Source organism: Mytilus californianus, unplaced genomic scaffold (assembly GCF_021869535.1).
Source record: "Mytilus californianus isolate M0D057914Y unplaced genomic scaffold, xbMytCali1.0.p SCAF_10, whole genome shotgun sequence".
NCBI lineage: Eukaryota > Metazoa > Mollusca > Bivalvia > Mytilida > Mytilidae > Mytilus > Mytilus californianus.
This window is the reverse complement of record NW_026262582.1, coordinates 16,084,025-16,096,128: the sequence shown is the minus strand read 5'-3', so window position 1 is coordinate 16,096,128 and position 12,104 is coordinate 16,084,025. Positions and strand designations below refer to the sequence as shown.

Genomic DNA, 12,104 nt, shown 5'->3' with positions numbered 1-12,104 from the left:
ATATTTGTTTTTAGCTTAAAGGCTTGAAAGCTTCTTACTCGAATTTACTCTGAAATTGCATGACGACTGCTACCTTCCGAACAGAAATTACCAGGACAAACATTATCGTTTAATTCCTGCCAAAAAATTGCCGAAACAATTATTGCATTAATTAATGCATTATTTTTGTACGTTTTAGTGAAAATTGAATGGTTCCAACAATAACTGTATTTAAGTTTATCATGTTTATAAGGAAAATCAGTAATATTTAGTATGGGACGATTCTCAGTGGGACGAATTGACATATGAGCTGCGTCGGATAGAAATCGACCTTATGCAAGAGCACGTATATATGTACGTGTATAAGAGTTTGATTGATCTTGGAACATTCAAATACGAAGAATGTTGGTTTGTTTTATAGGGTTCTTATATCAACTAAATTTTCAAACAACTCAAAGTAGGTTCACTCATCTATTGATAATTATTTGTATAAGGTCGATTTCTAGCTCATATCTACATTTAGATACGTAATGTTGCCTTGGTTTCCCTCCAAGACTACAACATATCCCTGTCATTGAAGAGCAGACCCCAAATTGAATGTTTTGACAGTCTAAGTTTCTCTTTGTGCTAATGTAGGTTATCTGTTAGCATTATATTGTACTAGGATGAATGTTCAGATCATATCTTCTAGAATATTGCCGTTTGTATTTGAAAACCAAAGAGTTAAGTACAAATCAACCAGTTAGTGCAATAGCTTAGTACTAATACCTTATAACTTCATTATTCAATCCATATTTTTCCAATCTAATTTTACCAAACCTTCCAAGATTTTATCTAAATGGTGTCAAGAGTCATTCCAAAAACTCCTCAGTACATAGTTTTTTTTGTGCAAAAGCATATTATTGCATGAATGTTAAATATAACCTTTCAACTTTGATTTTTGAATCTTGAAAAAGTGTATTTCCTTAATCTAATGCTTGGTGGAGTCAATCTTGTCCAATTTTCTTAGATCCTCCGGCTTCATTCTCATAACCAAATGTAAACAACATAAATGCTTGATCACTGTTTCAATTACAGCTAGGCTAAAACGCACAAATGACTTCCAATACCTAAAGTTGTAAGAGTTGTCTCCCATACCCCAGTACTACCCCTTAATGCTCTAATTCTAGCTGTAAGGTGTCATCTAATTGCTTCGGTTGTCTAGCTATTTTGTTTTTCTCGGTTTGCGATTATTTGTTACGTGTATAAACAAATGTAAGTGATTTCCTTAATAAAAATTTGAAATGATGCTTCTGTCCTGCAACCTCGAACCTTCCATGCTAAATAACTAATTTAATAAGTTTCTTGACTTTTACTGTTGTTCATTATCTTGAACTCAAGATAATGTTTGTTATTCGTATAAATCATATTTATTCATGAGTATTTTCTTATTATTTTATTTTCCCATATTGATAAATTAAGTAGAAACATACCTTCACTTTTATTTTTGAATATGTTGATAAATATATAATATAAAATTTTGCTTTAATGAAAAAGCATATTATTGCATGAATGTTAATTTATCTAACCTTTCAACTTTGATTTTTGAATCTTGAAAAAGTGTATTTCCTTAATCTAATGCTTGGTGGAGTCAACCTTGTCCAATTTTCTTAGATCCTCCTGCTTCATTCTCATAACCAAATGTAAACAACATAAATGCTTGATCACTATTTCAATTACAGCTAGGCTAAAACGCACAAATGACTTCCAATACCTAAAGTTGTAAGAGTTGTCTCCCATACCCCAGTACTACCCCTTAATGCTCTAATTCTAGCTGTAAGGTGTCATCTAATTGCTTCGGTTGTCTAGCTATTTTGTTTTTCTCGGTTTGCGATTATTTGTTACTTGTATAAACAAATGTAAGTGATTTCCTTAATAGAGATTAACTCTTACCTAATAGTTGTTCAGACAGAGACATATGCAAAACTTACTTAAGTAAAAAAGTCCACATATTTTACCCATTCGCAATTATTGCTTGATGCATGCATAGCACGAAACGGTTACCCTGTCGATGCAGCTTGTTAAGCCATTTTGGGGTTCATGCGATTTCCTCAGGTTTCGTATCTTCTGAATGAATTATTGTTCCATTGGTCTAATCTCTCGATGCAATTAGTAGGTAAACTCATGAATTGGTTAGACCGAGTTTCTTTATAAATCTAGTATTAAATTCCAAACTTTCTATACATTATGTTTTATAAATGAAAAGCAACGTGGGCCAATTATAAGACAGCTACCAAAATAAAGAAACCGAACAAAATATAAGTTAGAATTTTCATATCTGAATTTTATCAATCATTTAACAAGTAGGAATTGTACTGTTTACCATATTCTTTTTTAACCGTTTAGATAATGCTTTTCCTGAAACTACATTTAGAAAAAGATGAAATAGTATAAAAAATTAAATAGTATAAAAAATTAAATAGTATAAAAAATTAAATAGTATAAAAGAGAATGGAAATTACTAACATTTATATTTTTTTTCAGTTCAACTCATGACAACTTGCGTAAAAATCCTTTTAACATATTTGACGACTATTTTAAGATAAAAAAAAGTTTCTCTAATTCTTACACAATTTATCCTTTTCCTGGCCTGTTGATTATTTTTATTTCTCTAATTCTTCGTCAATTTATCCCTTTCTGCACCCATTGTATAAAAAAAAATTTAATCAACGTGTGGTTCGTTTGATCTCAGTTCTTCATTGGTTAAAATCCGATTATGACGTCGAATTTTCTTGCTTTCCTCTGAATTTCCTATTGTGACGGCATGAAAAAAAGCGACCATGCCTGATGACGTCACATAGAAAGAACACATCTTTTTGCAGATCATTCGAAAAGAAGGAATACATTTGCCTGCGTATTGTTTGAAAATCATTAGAGAAACAGATTCCACCACCAAATCTCGTGTAATACGATATTTATCCACTCTCGACAGTTAAATTTTAAATATTTCAAACGCTCGGCGAGCCTCGCGTTTTAAATATTAAAATTTAACTGTCTCGAGTGGATAAATATCGTACCACACTCGACGCAGTGGTACAATCTATATTTAATCAACGTGTGGTTCGTTTGATCTCAGTTTCTTCATTGGTCAAAATTCAATTATGACGTCAAATTTTCTTGCTTTCCTCTGAATTTCCTATTGTGACGTCATGAAAAAGGGCGACATGCCTAATGACGTCACATAGAAAGAACACATATTTTTGCAAATCATTCGAAAAGAAGGATCGATTTTGTCTGTATATGGTTTAAAAATCATTAGAGAAACAGATTCCACCACCAAATACAATATTTATCCACTCTCGAAAGTTAAATTTTAAATATTTAACTGTCTCGAGGGAATAAATATCGTATCACACTCGATACAGTGGTAGAATCTATATATACAAAACGTAGGATAAGAAATTACTTAACAATAGTATTTGTGATTTTATATGCAAATTGCATCTACATATGTAGTTGGCTTTTCACTGAATGTTAAGGTGTGTATTTGTGGTATCTAATGGAAAGAATTTGTAATAAAATGAAAATATAAGTACTCATAATTATATCTCTTTTTTTGTGGTTATTTTAGTTGCATCTCAAATGATACCAGGAATGCCAATGGTTGCATCTCAAATGTCACCAGCAATGCCAATGGTTGCATCTCAAATGTCACCAGCAATGCAAATGGTTGCATCTCAAATGTCACCAGCAATGCCAATGGTTGCATCTCAAATGTCACCAGCAATGCCAATGGTTGCATCTCAAATGTCACCAGCAATGACAATGGTTGCATCTGAAATGACACCAGAAATGCCGCCAATGCTGTTAGAGATGTTGGAGATGATTCTGATGATTCTGATGCTGATTCTAATGAATACGAATACCATGACTTCAGAAACTAGTACAGCAAGACCTTAATAGCCATGAGGACCTCTACTTATTTCAAATTGAGTTACCAAGTCGTTGGACTATTGGTATCTGAGTTTGTCCATCTAACGTCAAAACAAATAAAATGTTCTTTTATTGTCTGCCTTCAGTTAAATCAGAATAAAAGCACCGTAAAATTTAAATTGTAATGTGTCAATATTGTAATGTGTCAATATTGTAATGTGTCAATATTAATATTGTAATGTGTCAATATTGTAATGTGTCAATATTGTAATGTGTCAATATTAATATTGTAATGTGTCAATATTGTATCTTAAGTGCCAGTCTTTGTAAGAATCAGGCAATTTAGAAAAAAATCAAAACATGGCCGAAAAAAACCCACCGACCTAACCACCCTATTTTGAAGGTACCCTCATCCTGAGTAAGAAATAGTAGGTCTTTTGTTTCTGGGTGTCTGGTAATTCGAGAAATATCTAGATGAATTTGGTTAGAATGATAGCAAATTACGGAGTTATCTCCCCTTAATTGTTATTTTCAAATTATATCTTGAATTACCAGAACAGGGAAAGGAAACGAATGTTATATTCATGATCCATTATACATTCTGAACTTAAATTAATGTAAAGTTGAGCGGGTTTTTGTTTGTCATGTTTTCACCACTGCCTGATTCTTAGGCAGATTGGCACTTAAATATCAAAGTATAGCATATCATCAATAAATTGCATGATATTGACTGGATAGAATCTAAATAATGATCACTTCACTGCACTATGTGGTTTAAACTATCAAAGGAAGTGATCAACCTTGGGAGATATAGATATCAAATCAGTACTATAGGGTTTTGATTACATTTCATGCAATCTTTACCCCTTCAAAAAAAAATCAACAAACATAAATTTAGTCTTGGCAGACAGGATTATCAGACACAGTTTTAAACAAGATATCCCTAGGATGATTGTGGTTTTGTTTAATTCGAATTAGACAAGAAGCTTCAGATGAGATATTAGTTTTTAAAGTTTACAGACAACGACGGATACAAAGTGATGAGAAAAGCTCATGTGACCCTTTGGGCCAAGAAAGCTCATTAAAAGTTATGCTGTGCACCATACTGTTTGCAAAATAAGTGACATAAGGTTCTTATATTCTATATATACAGATTCATTGTATATCTGCATTTAAATGTATAATTAGGAATGATAACAAACTTTCACTTCAAAAATGTTTGTATAAAAGTATTTTCAACATGGTCGTAATGTTATGAAGTCTGTATAATGGCCATGGTTTACAACATATTTTCTCTGTTGTCACAAGCTCAAATTCGCTATTTTTAATGTTAAACACAGAGCTTTAGTTAAAAACTGTTGTTTTGTTTAAATGAACATTTATTATATGTGATAAAGAAAAAGTAGAACCAAATAGGTGACAACTGAATTCTAACTGAATACCAATAAAAGATTCCAGAACACAAATTCCTTAAATTATTCGAAAAATCTATACAATATTCATACGAAAGAAATTAATTCTGATTTAGAAAAAAAAAAAACGCTTGGTCAATTTGAAATGAGATGTAGTTTGATAATCTAACGCATCAACATGTTCTCATTTCTTGTATGCGATACTTCTCTCAACGGTATAATATAAGGAATTATGTGACGCCACAAATATTCATACTAGTGTGGCAGTTAGAATTATTATGTCATTGTTATTTCCCTTGTTTAAAACTATAAATTTCATATTTCTTTATTTAATAATTTACATGAAGCTTATTCAGTACATATTTGTTAAATTGAATAGATATTGATATTTTGAAATCATTGGTTAAAGATATTTATTCATATTCTAAAGTTTAATATTTGCATCGTCGCAGAACCTTTAATTACCTTCTTCGGAAAACTTATTTATTTTAGTTAATTGATTTGAAATTATTATGTTGAATAGCTTGAGGACTGACGTTCAGTCCAACCTAGGAAAGCCGTGCTTTCCAACCACCCTTTACAAGGTTAGTGCATCTGCCATATGCCTTCTTAATACGGGTATAATATTGAAGTCATTGACTGCTCCATTTCTACTTTGGATTTACATAATAAAAGTTGTAATTGTTGATTAAATTATATATTGTTTTCACTGTTTTTGGTTTTCATTTACATAGATATTATATAGCGCTTTTACATTTGGCATCCATCGTCTCCGTATAAATCAGTTCACAAACTAGAATAAGCTGTGGTCCGCATCCCCGAATCTCCAGCAGAATTGTTCCTGCTACATTTTGGTCCCGCGAGGCGGATGTGGAATTTTAAAGCAACTTTTCTGGTTTGTAACTGAACTAAATTATTTATAAGAAATGGAGCAGACATTTGAGTCAGTACTTGTAATTGGATATGACAGTCCTAAGCAGACCAGTTTTGAAGAGTTGGGCCGAAAGTTGTCCCTGGGACATTTTATTTTCATAGTTTGATTCATTTTGTAAATGTATATTTAGTTATGATTAGGTTTGAAGAAAAACCTTGTTTGTTTGATGGTGTCAGCATTGATGTTACAGATTATTTTGTTCATTTTGAGACAGTTTCTCTTTGGAATCAGTGGAATGAATTTGAGATGGCATGTCAGTTAATAAAGAATTTGAGAGGTGATGCTCAAACTATTTTACGTTTCTTAAAAAGGCCACAGTTGTATGATTATGACTGCTTGAAAAATGTTCTCATTCAGAGGTTCAATCCTAAGGAGAGGGTGGCATATTTTAAATTTCAGCTGCGAGTTTGTAGTTTGATGGAAAGTGAAACCATTTCTGAATTTGGTCAGCGTTTTAAGATACTAGCACATAAGGCTTATCCTGAAAAATTTTCAGATTTAGATGTGTATTTTACTGACTTATTTACATCATGTTTGAATATTGAGATGACTAAATTTGTCACTTTTAAGCACCCTCATAGTTTAGATGAGGCTTTATCACTAGCTATTGAATATGAAGCTGTTCATTTTACTGGTGATCCAGAGACTATTGATGAGTCAGAAAGTTTAGATTGTTGTAATACGGTTCATAACAATTTTGAAATTTTAATGAATATATTGAGGAGGCGACTGAGATCACGTAGGAAACGTAAACCTAAGAAATGTTTTAAATGTCACCAGTTAGGTCATATCAGGTCTAAGTGCCCAAATATGTCTCTTAGAGTCCATGCTAGAGATGAAAGGTCTGCAGATAGTCAAGTGAAATTCTCAAAAATAGAAGGGATATTAAAGAACAATTTGAATCACCATTTTTGTAGTTCAGATTGTGTTACCTTTGTTTAATGTTTGTTTTTACATTGTGTTGTATATATACAGTTTTACTTTAGGCTTATTTCAATGTGCTCAGAGATGTTACACTTTTCAAATTTGGCTGTTTGGTTTTCTTTCCCCAAGGAAGGGATGCCGTGCATCTCATCTTGTTATATTTTTCATTTTTGATTACTTGAATTATGGCTGATCTTCTGTGTAGTTTGAAGTGTAGACTGTTAGCTAGTTGTAGTTGGAATTGGTTTATTTTATGAGTTGATGCTCGTTTGTCTGGATTGTAATCTCTAGCTAAATATTTAGTATTTAGAGAGTTTATAGAAGTCCGACTTCTTGACTTTTATTAGTTATGGCAGAAACCAATAGAGTGAACGTTAAGCTTGAAGTTAGGAACACTTCTAGCTCATACAGATGGACCCGATCCATTATTTAGTAACTTGCACAAAATTTGGGCATCGTCCATTTTATTTTGAGAACCTTGCTATAACAGTTGGGCATCGTCCAACTTTATTTTGAGAACCTTGCATATAGATGGACCTGATCCATCTCCGGTGGTACTCCATTTGTGCTACACGTCAAATGTGCCACTGTGAGATCAACAGTGGTGGAGATTACCTGGTACAACTTAAATTACAAGTATAGGCCTGCTGTGCAGATCAGAAACAGTATATTTTGTTCAGCTGATTGGTGCTTTCAATCGATGGCACGACGTCTGTGTTACCGTTATCAACAACGTTGGAGTGCAGTAATAGAACCCGGTGGTACACGTCAAATGTGCCACTGTGAGATAAAAATTGGTGGACATTGCCTGGTATAACTGTTCATGGATTTCAACATTAGATGTGCCGTTACAATATATGTCGTACCACTGAATATGAAGCCTGCTTACCAAGAAGACTTAAAGTCGCGTCCGTTAACAGATGAACCTGATTCTGATTCTGATGTGTGTTTGTGTATGTGTTATACAGTGTCCTTTATTTCTAAGTAATATTATTACATGTGTTTGAAAGACATTTAATCTGGTGAACATTGATAGACTTTTGTTAAATTTAAATTTTCAAATGTTATTTCATTTACATTTGTTTTCGAAAGGAGGAGGAGGGTATCAGACTGGTGTTGTGGTCTCCTTGAACAGTCTCGTTATTTAACTTCAACTGATATTTTTAAATTTAATGTTTAATCATCACAAATTATTCATATTTTTTTTACATGACATTTGCATTTTGCGAGTTTAGTGTGGCAGATACATCAATTTGATAGACATTTCAGTTTGCAGACTTTATTTATGAAATTTATCGTTTGTCTTAGGGGGGAGGAATGTGGCAGTTAGAATTATTATGTCATTGTTATTTCCCTTGTTTAAAACTATAAATTTCATATTTCTTTATTTAATAATTTACATGAAGCTTATTCAGTACATATTTGTTAAATTGAATAGATATTGATATTTTGAAATCATTGGTTAAAGATATTTATTCATATTCTAAAGTTTAATATTTGCATCGTCGCAGAACCTTTAATTACCTTCTTCGGAAAACTTATTTATTTTAGTTAATTGATTTGAAATTATTATGTTGAATAGCTTGAGGACTGACGTTCAGTCCAACCTAGGAAAGCCGTGCTTTCCAACCACCCTTTACAAGGTTAGTGCATCTGCCATATGCCTTCTTAATACGGGTATAATATTGAAGTCATTGACTGCTCCATTTCTACTTTGGATTTACATAATAAAAGTTGTAAGTGTTGATTAAATTATATATTGTTTTCACTGTTTTTGGTTTTCATTTACATAGATATTATATAGCGCTTTTTACATTTGGCATCCATCGTCTCCGTATAAATCAGTTCACAAACTAGAATAAGCTGTGGTCCGCATCCCCGAATCTCCAGCAGAATTGTTCCTGCTACACTAGGTATGAATAATATTCCTATCCACTTTGCGATATTTCTATATGGTATAAAATTGAAATGGAAACGGGGAATGTGTCAAGAAACAACAACCCGACCAAAGAGCAGAAACAGCCCAAGGTCACCAATGGGTCTTCAACACAGCGAGAAAATCCCGCACCCGGAGGAGGGCTTCAGCTGGCCCCTAAACAATAATGTATACTAGTTCAGCGAAAATGGACGTCACACTTAACTCCGTAACATATAAATGGAGTATATAATACGGACTTTATCGTCTTAACAATATTACGTTAAATCTAACAAATACTACTATAAGGTGATTGATATTGTCCTGATAAATTCATGTTTATACAAACATTGGGTTAATCGGGAGTAAGGTAACTGGCATGAAATAAGTATAATTAGGCAAATTGTTTGTCTACATAACATTTTGCTGAACAAACAGAAATTTGAAAATGAGGGTGTACACACCATGAAGTAAATATATTAGCCAGTCCATGCAAAAAGGTACAAAAACGAAAAAAATTGCAAAATTCTAAAAAAGTGTGCATAATTATTGCTAGAAGCAGAAATCGATGCAATTTAATAGGGACAATGGTTCGAATCCCGTCCAAGGAGAGTTTTATTTAATATTAAATAACTCAACTTAACTTACTTAAATTTCAATTTCAACAAGATGACATAATTTTTACATTTTCCCTTATGTTTAACTGTTGTGTTCCTTTCTTTAGTCATAGGTAGAGATGACGAAAACTGTTGACTATTTATCTCTATAGTGTCGTAAATGGATTTATTTCGACTTCGTATATAGCATTGTTCCGGGTAACAAATGATTTTAATACTTACCTAAGTAGAAATAATTTAGGTATTTCTACGTCTTTTTACGTTTTATCTGACAAATTCGGGACAGAATTGACCATTTTATGAATGTTTACATTAATACCACTTTTTAAGAATAAAATCGTTTTTCAAAAATATTTTAACAAACTTTAACAGCGTGTTCTGTAAATTTAATCAAAACACGTTTTGTACCTTTTAGCATAGGGTGGCTCAATAATCATTTTCAAAGTGAAAAAAAAGAAAGAAAAAATTTGCCAAAAAATTAGGAAATAGACAAAACTCATAATACTTTATATCCAACGTTATAATTTTGTGCAAAATTTTTGAAAATAATTATCATTAGCAACTAAAAATCACATATTTACTATACCTAAAACTTGCTTGGTACTTTAGCCGATATCACCTATATGAGCCAGTTCATGCAAAAAGGTACAAAAACGAAAAAAAAAATGCGAAATTCTAAAAAGTGTGCATAATTATTGCTAGCAGAATTATGATCCATAAAACACCGTTACTTTTCCCCATACGATTAAATTGTAAGCTATTAGCTATACCACACCTATCCATGCTTACACCCCCTTGTTTTTATTGGCAGAGGTAACGATGATGAAAACTGTTGACTTTTTCTCTCTATAGTGTTGTAAATGATTTTATTTCGGCTCAGTATAGCATTGTTCCGGGAAACGAATGATTTTAACATTTGCCTTATTACAAAATTTCAGATATTTCTATGTCTTTTTCCGTTTTAACTGACAAATTCGGAACAGAATTGACCATTTTATGAACGTTTACATTCATACCTCTTTTTACGGATAAAATCGTTTTTCAAAAGTACTTTTAACAAACTTTAACAACGTGTCCTGTAAAGTTTATCAAAAACGATTTTTGTACCTTTTCGCATGGAGTGGCTCATATACCTTAACTGTTAAAATACAAATAAAAGTGAACACAAGCATGATCGAAAAGTTATACACGAATTTTCAAATACTGATAGATAAATATGCTAATTGATTCATTGTATCACATCAGCCGCCTAACCATAACACTCATTGAAATATGTAAATATAAGTAGACATGAACAATTTCTGGAATAAAACCACTAATTCATAGCCGCATTGCTTTCTATGTTAAACTTCTGCAATTTCAAGCATTAATTGCTACTTTGTCCTATGTTCAAATAAAGTGGCAGTCATTGCATGTCAAAACTATACCTTATCCTGACTTGTGCTGAAAAATTCAACATACTTTTAATTGCATAGTAGAGCGTACTGGTCCCCGGAAATTTGATAGTACAAAAACAGGTACTTCTGATCTGAACAACAGGGCAAATGTGCTCTCCTATTATAATTTTATATACTTTTTTTTATTATTGAAAAGAAGCTTTCAACAAGGGTTCTACAATGAACCCAAGTTCCCAAGCTTTCATTTGATACCAAAACTACCCAAATATTTCACCTACTAGTATTGACAAAGATACAGCTATGCATAGGAACAATTTTGTTTAAAATATGCACTACTCTCTTGTATGTTGTTTCTGACGGGGCCCGAATTAGTGGTTCTATACCCACCATTTTTTCCTAAAATGTCCTGTACCAAGTCAGGAATATTGCAGTTGTTATCAAATAGTTTGTTTCTATGTATGTTGGCGTTTGTTTTTTGTTGCACTTCAGTGTTCCTGTTGTTCCTTTGTTTTTTCCTCTTATAGTAATGTTGATGTGTTTCCATCGGTTTTAGTTTGTAACCCGGATTTGTTTTCTCTCAATCGATTTATGACTTTTGAACACCGGTATACTACTGTTGCCTTTATCTATACCTATAACAGCACCAAACTTGTTATATTGACTTTTGCTTTACTTAATTTCTGTATATGATCTATTTCTAGCATAGAAAAACACATGAAGCTTTTGTCGAAACAATATATCACTGAATTCAAGCTCAAATTGGATTGGTAGTTACATATGCGTTATACAAAGAAAACTCCATGGATAATAATAGTCACCAATATGAGACTTTTTCAATTTTTACCAGTTCTTAAAATTGAGAATGGAAATGGGGAAAATGTCAAAAAGACAACAACCCGACCAAAGAGCCGATAACAGCCGAAGGCCACCAATGGGTCTTCAACGCAGCGAGAAAATCCCGCACCCGGAGGTGACCCTCAGCTGGCCCCTAAATAAAATTATGTACTGGTTTAG

At 32.5% G+C, this 12,104-nt stretch overlaps 1 long non-coding RNA gene across 1 annotated transcript; it reads left to right on the top strand.

Moving 5' to 3' along the window:
- The first annotated feature begins 314 nt into the window (after nt 1-314).
- Nucleotides 315-4,028, top strand: LOC127717693 (uncharacterized). Its single transcript, XR_007989303.1, has 2 exons — nt 315-436; nt 3,590-4,028. It is a non-coding gene; the product is annotated as an uncharacterized LOC127717693 (long non-coding RNA).
- Nucleotides 4,029-12,104: the final 8,076 nt, after the last annotated feature.